Raw genomic sequence first — 9,950 nt, forward strand, 5'->3', positions numbered from 1 at the left:
TCCTCACTGAACTTCTGGAGAGAGTTTGCTGCACTGAAAGTAAAAGGGGCTGAATAATTTTGCACCCCACTTTTTCAGTTTTTTATTTGTTAAAGTTTGAAATAGCCAATGAATTTCGCGTTCCACTTCATAATTGGGACCCACTTGTTGTTGATTCTTCACAAAAATTACAGTTTTATATCTTTATGTTTGAGGCCTGAAATGTGGCAAAAGGTCGAAACGTTCAAGGGGCCGAATACTTTCGCCAGGCACTGTATAGGTTATGCTCTTCATAAACGATGGATTGGAAAGTTTGTAAGACACCAGAAGTTTATGAACACTTGCCTGCTCTCTTCTGCTCTCTGTTGCTGTTGCTGCTGCTGCTACCCGCAGTTAGACCAGTGCTTAGGGACATCTACAAATTACTAACCGAAAAGAGATACAAAAAATATGTATTAATTTAATGATTAAATAAGGTAATGTCTCCAAACTTACCTCAATTATTACTTGTCTCCTGCTAGTTATATTACAGCACTTACTTTAAAAAATAAGTTAAATAAAAAATATTTTTGGTTGCATCTCTTTCGTGGTTGTAATTTGTAGATGTCCCTAAGCACTCGTCTCACAGCAGCAACAACAACAGCAGAGAGCAGAAGCCAGCAGGCAAGTGTTATTTATATAAACTTCTGGTGTACTTACAAACTTTCCAATCCATCATTTTATGAGTGCATAACCTATATATACTAGTGTAGACCTTTGGTATCATTTCGGGCATTATTAGTGGGGTCATTTACGAGATACAAACGTGGGTCCATTAGCCCCTGCGCTAAGCTATTCAGCTGATAACGCTACTCTACGCTAACTCTCCCAATGTTAGACCCAGGTGAAAAAACTCTTCTGGGGGGGTGTTTGGCTCGAGGTTATGGTGCAAAGGACCCTAGGGTGAAATTACTCCACACCATCACTTTAAACATTGTTTAGCAGGTTTTAAAAATATATAAATACATTTGGGTCCCCCTCTGTCTCTCTCCTGCTATAGGCTATTTCAGCCTCTTGAGGAGGGCACACAGCATAGACCACACACACACACACACACACACACACACACACACACACACACACACACACACACACACACACACACACACACAACCTTGATACATACCGAAAAATGTGACTCGGTAGTCCTATGTTTGATGAATTTGCTCAGCTAAGTTGATTCAATATTTTTGGGTAATGTACAATACGTGCAGTGTCGCCCCCGCCGACAACGCATAGTATTGTGGGCATCGGCACATCGCGTATCAAAAACTGGGACGACACATTTGGCTACGCATCGACGCATAATGGCGGCCGTAGCAATGCGTAGCCTTGCAGACGCGTATGCGTACCGATGCGTTGACTCTGTAACGGCCCTAACTGACAACATCTATGTCCTGTCAGTGACTACAGCAATGTGACCGAGCAACTGACAGATAACATGTTGAGAATTAATGTTTAGTCTTGCTACACGTAATATTACATTTTATCAGCGGTGGAAAGTAACCGTATACCGTTGGCTACTTGGATTGAATTTTAATTGGGTATTTTTCATTTAATCCTACTTATTAGGCTACTGAGTCAAGTAGGCTATTGTACGTTTTACTTAACTATTTATTTTATAGCTTTAGTTACTTTGCAGCGTCAGATTAATAATACAAAATAATATGAATAAATGATGATGTATTAAAGTGGATAAAGATGAGACTTTGTTGACCCCGTGGTGAAATTCACAAGCTACCTGCCAAGAATACTTCCGCTTTTATTTTGGTGAAAGTAACTCAAAAGTAACGCAAAAGTAGTATAAGCATTACAATTCAGAGACCGTAATATTGTAATATAACTAATTACTCTCAAATTACAGTGACTAGTAATCAGAAGAAGGCTACGTGTTAACCTGGTCTGACTCTCATCTTTAACACTGAGCATATTTATTAGCTCTCTCTGCCTCTTGTTGGTTAGACTAACAAATATATGGGCACAAAGTATTGGACAGGATATAAGAAAACATTTGTATCATAGTTTCACTACGCATACAGCCGTTCATCCACTCCTCTACACAGTAATAATAATTTATTGTAATCTAGAAGGTAGTGATGAGCCAAACATTGTCTTTTCAGGTGGAAGAAGTTTCCATGGGCTATGCCTCGGTTTGTTTTCAATTCAATGTTAGAGTGATATCAGTAATTGTGTAACATGTATGGTCTACTTTAGAACTGTCAATCTTCCTCTATAATACTATTCGAATTCCATTTATTTTTGAATGATATTTGAATATTTAATGCTCAAATTGCAGCCTGTTAAATATGCACTACTCAGGCTTATGCATTGTCAATGCCTCTACAAGCATGTGGTTGTTGTTACATGTTCTGTCCACTAATAGGACATCTAACATTAGACTGGCCTTGAGGCGACCTGCACGCAACTTTGTTTACATTTGTTTTCCACCACGAGCACACAGCGACAAACCCAAATCAACAGAGAACTCTGGAATGAAACATGTAACAAGTAAAGCGACTCTGTTGTAAAGGCTAACTGTGCTTGGTTAGCACAATGACATGTTAGGAAGCACAGCCGAAACCATTTGTCATAAACTAGCTAGGTAAGTTACAAACGATGCGAACGGCGTTGATAACTAAGCCAAACGGTGCTGTCACTGCTATTTTAGTGATTTATAAGCAACCGGTTTCCAGCAGATTGTCACGTTACTGAGAATACAGCTGTAAGAAGATAATATGACGTGGAAGCTAACTCTGACCGCTGTAGGGGAGCTAACATAAACTTTAGCTTTCTCCATGAAGCTCCCAGCTACGCTAACGTTGCCTCCCGACGCAGTTAGGAAACCAGAACGAGCTAACTACCGTATTTTCCAGACTATAAGTCGCACTTTTTATACTACTTTGCTGGTCCTGCGACTTATAGTCAGGTGCGACTTATATATCAAAATATATATAATTTAACATGTTTTTACATGTTAATTCATACTGAAAACATTACCGTCTACAGCCGCGAGATTGCGCTCTAAGCTTGTGACAACTAGAATGCTACTCCTAAAGACAACTGAGAAAGAAAAGAGATAACAAACTGCAGGTAGTAAAAAAACTGTAATCGAGCAGCAGAAAGAAAGTTTGAAATGAGGGAGAAACTTGTGAGGGAGACTGGAGAAAAGGTGACTCATACTGCAATGAAGAAAACAAATAAAGCTAATCGGCTAATCGCGGGCTGAAAGCAAGATGGCCAGTGCTGGAGGAACGAGTCGGGAGGGGCTTTTCAACGGTGCAGTTACGTCTCCACGCCTTTTAATCCATCCATGCTCCACGCCCTGGTAGCTAGTTGTTCTGTGTGCTATTGTATAGTTCAATAACTGTTAATGTGTTACGTTAACATACCGGACACCTACCGTATTCAGCCTGTTGTTCTGTGTGCTATTGTGTAGTTGACAGATGAATTGTGTGTCATTGGTGTGGTGAGTGTGCAACAGAGGAGCGTATAATGGCGGTGGGCTGTCGGTGATTGGTGCGCGGGGGGGTTGTGTGCTCTTAAAATTTCTTCAAGGTTGGCAGGTCTGTACATGTTACATATAGATGCAACGCAGATGCCTTTGTGGTGCCATTGCGTCTTTGCTGACCCCTGACCCCTCTGCGCCCGACCTAGAGGCCTCTAACCACATAATCTCTGCGCCCCTCCCGTTGTGGTCAACATTTGCATAGCGACACGGTTAAGCCGATGCAGACCTTCGAAAGGATGACTGTGGGGATGACTGTGTCGAAGCGACTGAGTGGCCAGATCCCTGCTGCATTATGGGTCCAGTAGTCTTTAGGGCTGGACCTGAATATTCGTTCAGTGGGTTGGTATTCGATTTGAAAATTTGACATTCGAATATTCTTGTTTGTTTTATTTTTTTTTTTTTTTTGCACAACCTGGCATCCCCCTCCAAACGGTTCTCATTCACGCTTGAATATGTTCGAAATATAATACTCTCTTTTACAATTTTCTTATATAGCCTATAGGGCTGGGCGATATGGCCTAAAAATAATTTTTTTTTTCAAAAAGAATCAGATTTAAGATTTTTTTTTTTCTCCCTCTACTTAAAATCAATCTGCAGATGACAAAGAAATTGTTCAAAACAATTTTTATTTTGTTTTGACTCATACACACACATGGGGCATGTACCATTATGATTATTCATGCCAATTTTGTGGAAATATAAATTGGTTTGAGGTTGTTGTTTTTTCAACAACAAAACGGATGCGTGAGATAAAGCTGTTTTCACACATACAGGTGGTAATTCACTTCTCGTTCCTCGCTAAAAGTTCAAATCATTTTAACGTTATTGCGCAACCTTGCCCCTATTTTCACCTGTTGCTGAGTAACGTACGTTAACATCCCATGGTCTCTTGAATGTAGCATACCTGTAGCAAGCTCCTTCGTAGCGATAAAAACAAACGTCGAAGCGGAGCTCCGTGCTACACAGCGGCGATTGCAAGTTGTTTAAGCCGCTACTGACCTCCGTCACAGCTCGGTTGTATCAGCAGCATTTAGTAGATGTGTTGAGCCGCAAAAGAGTTCCTCAACACCACCTCTGGTGCCCCGCATGGTGCTCCTAAGTAAGTAATGAAACGACTGGTTAAGAAAATAATTAATGTTAGTCCCTGTCGCTGCCATGTTGTTTGTGTATCTCTATGGCAAACGCGCGGGGGGAGGGATGAGCCCGTTCGGAGCTACGGGAGCCCAGAGGGGAGCGTCGGCGGATGTTAAGGAGAAAATCGATTTTTCATTTAAACAAATCCACGTTGACTACACATTCGAGTTAATCGATAAATCGATTTATCGCCCAGCCCTAATAGCCTAGCCATTTTAATAGGATGGACAACCCAACCTCGTTATACTTAATAAATATATTTGCTTCTTCTTGGACTACTAAAGTGTTCCAGCAACGGGAGTATGCCCATGAGTTGAACGTCATTGCCGTCACGATTCAGCGAAAAGAAGACAAAAATGCCGAAGACTTCATCTGTGTGGGAGAACTTCAAATTAAGTGAGACCAAAGACAAAGGCAGAGTGTCAAATATGCAATTTGAAACTGGCCTACCACAACAGCACATCAAGCTTGAGAAATCAGTTCTGAAAGTAGAACGAGCTGCTTTTGTCCCCCATTTACACGTGATAAAAATGTGCACTTAATTTTCATGGAAAATAACGTGACTTGCGAATAGGCTACGGCAGTTAATGACGAACAGTAAAAACGTAGCCTACTGTAGTAACAGGGTGTCCTGCGACAACAAAGCAGTTGCTTCGTCTCGCTTGTCTCTTTCACCGTGAAAAAAAGCTGCCTTCAGGTGCGGTTTGGAAATGTTGGTTTCCCCCGCCGCTGCGGCCGCCACCGAAGCTTCGAATATTCGCTGTTGAAAAGCACCGAAGCTTCGAAGATCAAAAACTGGTATTCGGTACAGCCCTAGTAGTCTTCACTTGGAACAAAATGAAAGGACAAACATGTATCAGCTTCAGATGACATATCTTCAAACTTGAGCTTGAAGACTAGTTGGGAGCTGTAGGCTGTACTGTATATGCTGTGTGTAAAATGACTTGTGGACTATTTACAGTGGCAGAGTCTGGGAGGACCCCTGGGAGCCGGCCAGCAAATTTGCCTGATGACCTTTTTTTTGTTTGTTTTGTATATTTGTTTTACTATTTGTTTTGTATGTTTGTTCAGAATTAAATTCACTATTGTTACATTTTATGATTTGTCTGTCAATCATTGACTACACTGAATAATTAATGTGTGATGACTCTGTGCTGTATTTGATGGGAAAAGTGAGATAGCGGAAAGTTGCATGAACAAGTACCAAAGTGGCATCCTACTAACTGATCATGAAAATTTTAGTCAGTATTTGTGCTAATTTTGGAGCAGAGTAAATGGGCTCCTATCCCTGGTGACAGATGCCTCCCGCATCAGGATGTATTACTGAAAGACTGCATCCTTTTTTACCTCTGACTGCTTAGTAGCACTCCACAGTTTGTTTTTGTTATCATTGTTGTCTGTTCAGAATACTTATGAGAGTTCTTAAGACATTTTCAAACATTCCCAATGAAGAGAAGAGGCACATTTATCAATTTTCAACAATTTTACATGGGTTATGATTTTTCAGGTCAGGAAAGAACTGATGGACAAAAAATATGGAAGTGAATTAAATCACACAGCATCTGATGTGCCACTCAGAGAGGCCATTTTTTTTCATATCCTTTGCCTCGTACAAAGATTGTTGTCAAATTTCACAAATATGTTTTTCATCCTCTGTGTCAACATACAGTATGTGCATGACATAATATGATCAGACTTCAGAGATCAAAACTGGAGACATGACCCTGAGAAATTGGAAACATTTCCTGCTTGGCTATCAATATACACTCACCTAAAGGATTATTAGGAAGACTTTTTAAATTTCACATTAATGAAATTATCTAATCAACCAATCACATGGCATCTGCTTCAATGCATTTAGGGGTGTGGTCCAGGTCTATACAATCTCCTGAACTCAAAGCGACTTTGAGCGTGGCATGGTTGTTGGTGCCAGACGGGCTGGTCTGAGTATTTCACAATCGGCTCAGTTACTGGGATTTTCACGCACTTTCACTTTGTAAACCATTTCTGGGGTTTACAAAGAGTGGTCTGAAAAAGTAAAAAGTATCCAGTAAGCTGCAGTCCTGGGGGGCCAAAATGCCTCGTTGATGCTAGAGCGAGCGACTTTTGAGTCTATGAAAAGCGCTATATAAATTCAATTTATTATTAGAGGTCAGAGGAGAATGGGCCGACTGATTCCAGCTGATAGAAGATCAACTTTGACTCAACCACTCGTTGCAACCGAGGTATGCAGCAAAGCATTTGTGAAGCCACAACACGCACAACCTTGAGGCGGATGGGCTACACCAGCAGAAGACCCCACCGGGTACCACTCATCTCCACTAAAAATAGGAAAATGAGGCTACAATTTGCACGAGCTCACCAAAATTGGACAGTTGAAGACTGGAAAAATGTTGCCTGGTCTGATGAGTCTCGATTTCTTTTGAGACATTCAGATGGTAGAGTCAGAATTTCAACAGAATGAGAACATGGATCCATCATTCACTGGGCAGGCTGGTGCTGGTGGGGGTGTAATGGTGTTGGCCCATATTGATAGGATAAGGTCAAACACGGTATTAGTAGGGTGTTCCTAATAATCCTTTAGGTGAGTGTAATTTAAAAGTCTAAATTTTTCTTGTGATAAAACCAGGGATAGAGGTAGTTTTCATATGTTTTCCCTGACAATAGAGAATGTGCCAGGACACTGAGGACATTGATCTGGTCACCCTAACATGACTTAACAGGTGGGCTGTTTACTAAGGCTTATGACAGTGGAGGGAAATCTTAAGGCCTGGCCGTGCAAGGTGGGCCACGTGCGGCCTGTTGTGCTGTTTAATCCGGCCAATATCTTCATGATCAAAGGCCTCAGGTCTGACTTGTCAGGAAAGTGTTGCATTATTCATGAAATTAAATGTTATTTAGCTGATGTTTTTAATCCAAAGCGACTTACAACTGCTCTATATGCCAGAGGTTGCACTCCTCTGGAACAGCTAGGGGTTAAGAGTCTTGCTCAGTGACACATTGGTTGATGTATCGCAGTGGGAATCGAACTCGGATCTCCCACACCAAAGGCATGTGTCATATCCACTGCGTAAATGATGCATAAATGATGAAAACAATCCATCAGCTCCTTGGCGTTCATATGGACAGCACCTTTGGCTGGAAGGCCCGTGTTGATAGTGTGTGTTATCATTTAGAGCAGACACTCAGTGAGGGTTTATGTTATACAAGGCTGCATTACAGAGCATTTTAATATGTCAGCATGGAATATCTAAAACAATCTCATTAAAGCTTGCTTGTCAGTGGACTGTCATGAAGGTTGTGTAGATCAGTGTTTCTCAAATGGGGGTACATTTTGTTTAAAAAAGTTGTCGTTTAGTGAATCGATCACTGCCAGCGCTGTATTGCACTGTACCTCTTTATAGACTTTTTTTTTTTTTTCTACAGAAAATGTTTTGCGCTGGTCAGGGGGTACTTGGCTTAAAAAAGCAATTCAAAGACGGAATAATATTGAAAAAAACTTTGAGAAACACTGGTGTAGAGGAATAGAAACCAGTCTCTCCAGGGAAGCACAGAGAATATGGTCTGATCTGTTATTCTCCATGCCAGATGAGCTCCTTTCCTCTGGCAGAAGAAATAGGGTACCCCAATGTAAAGTAAATATTTCTAAATGATAGCCCAATTTGGACTTACCTCAATTAAAACTTTAAATAATGTTGCTTAAGGCTGGTTGTGCAATAGCTTCATGATATGATGCATATAGGGTCGTGTGTTGCTCTTGTCACTGTTTGTGAAAGATGAGCAATAGATTGTTGCTTTGTGAGGTCCTTCAGTCTGACTACATATCACTTTGTTCATGTTGTTTTTTATTGTAAGTATATGTCAGCTATATGATAAAACAATATGTCAAGTGTTATGTGTGAAGCATTTGAACTCAAGACAAATATCCCTCTGGGGGCGATAAAGCATCTCCTGCAAACTGGTCTTCATGATATAGTAAAAATTTAAATGTTGTCGTAGGACTATAGCAAACATATCGTTGGAAAGGTCTCAACCAGGAGAGGAACACATGTCAGTTTGAAAAGGATACATTACTCCTGCTTTGAAATATTGACCTCTGAACCTTGAACCCAGTCCATATTTGAAGGCTGGTCATTTAATTCAATTCAATTTAGCAACAGAAGGTGCTACACACATAGGACCAGCTTTTCTAGAAAGCTCTGGACCTCAGCTATCATGTAGATATGGTCACCAAAGTTTACCCACTGTAAGCACTGTAAAATATGATAATAAGCTATTTTCACCTATTTAACAATTTTATTTTTTAAATCTGATGTCACCAGTGTGTTCCCCATCCCCCAAAACCCCAGGGTGTATCCAAAATTATACACTGCCAATTTCTAATTATGAGAACTATACCAATATATATTTAAAACTACAACTCCCACAAGAGACGCGCCACAGAATCTGTTACAAACCTTGTGTATTTGTAGTTCTCCCGGGATGGGTGGGAGGACGTGTTTCTGCTATCGGCCGTGAAAAGGCTTCATGAAAATGAATGGCCGCATTGCATTGTGGGAGATCGGCTTTTGAATGCGCCCAGCTCAGCTCATATCATAGCCTACTGTTCTGTCTTATTTACTGTAGTAGTTCACCGGTAATAAGACCGAAATAATATAATTAAAATAAAGAAATGCATGATAACATCTAATAAATGTTTGATAGATGTAGCGTTATAGTTTTAGAAAGAACAAAGCAATCCAGCTTCTGTGGCAATAAGACCGTTACAATAACATTAAAAGAAATACATATAAACCATGAAATTATCTCGTGAATACATTTTATGATCCATCCAGTGTTTCTACAACCCCAATTCTGAAGAAGTTGGGACAATGTCTCCATAACAGTCTGATCTGAATCCAATAACAGTGCAAAGGCAAGAAATTGATTGTTGAAACAGGAATTTTATTGCTGCTGAAATACATTTAGAATTTCCGGTCACCAACTTCTGATTTGGACAATAAAAGGCATTAGTACATACATGAGTAATTAAAGTCAACTCAAAAAACATTAAAAAGCTAAGAAGAGAAAAATTGTAGTATATTGAATGCTGTTTTCATCACATTTAAGCACTTTCAATTACCTACATTTATGGTCATTTTAAAAAACTTACCCTTGAAATTATTTTCAAAAAGTCAAAGTGAAAAACTTTAAAAGATTTCAAGGACCCGTGGGAACCCTGCATTACTAAACTGGCAAGACCTTCAGGGCATAGCATTAAAATAAGGCCTACTTATATTCTGAAAGTCAC

The sequence above is a fragment of the Perca fluviatilis genome, chromosome 7, assembly GCF_010015445.1.
Source record: "Perca fluviatilis chromosome 7, GENO_Pfluv_1.0, whole genome shotgun sequence".
NCBI classification, from domain to species: Eukaryota; Metazoa; Chordata; class Actinopteri; order Perciformes; family Percidae; genus Perca; species Perca fluviatilis.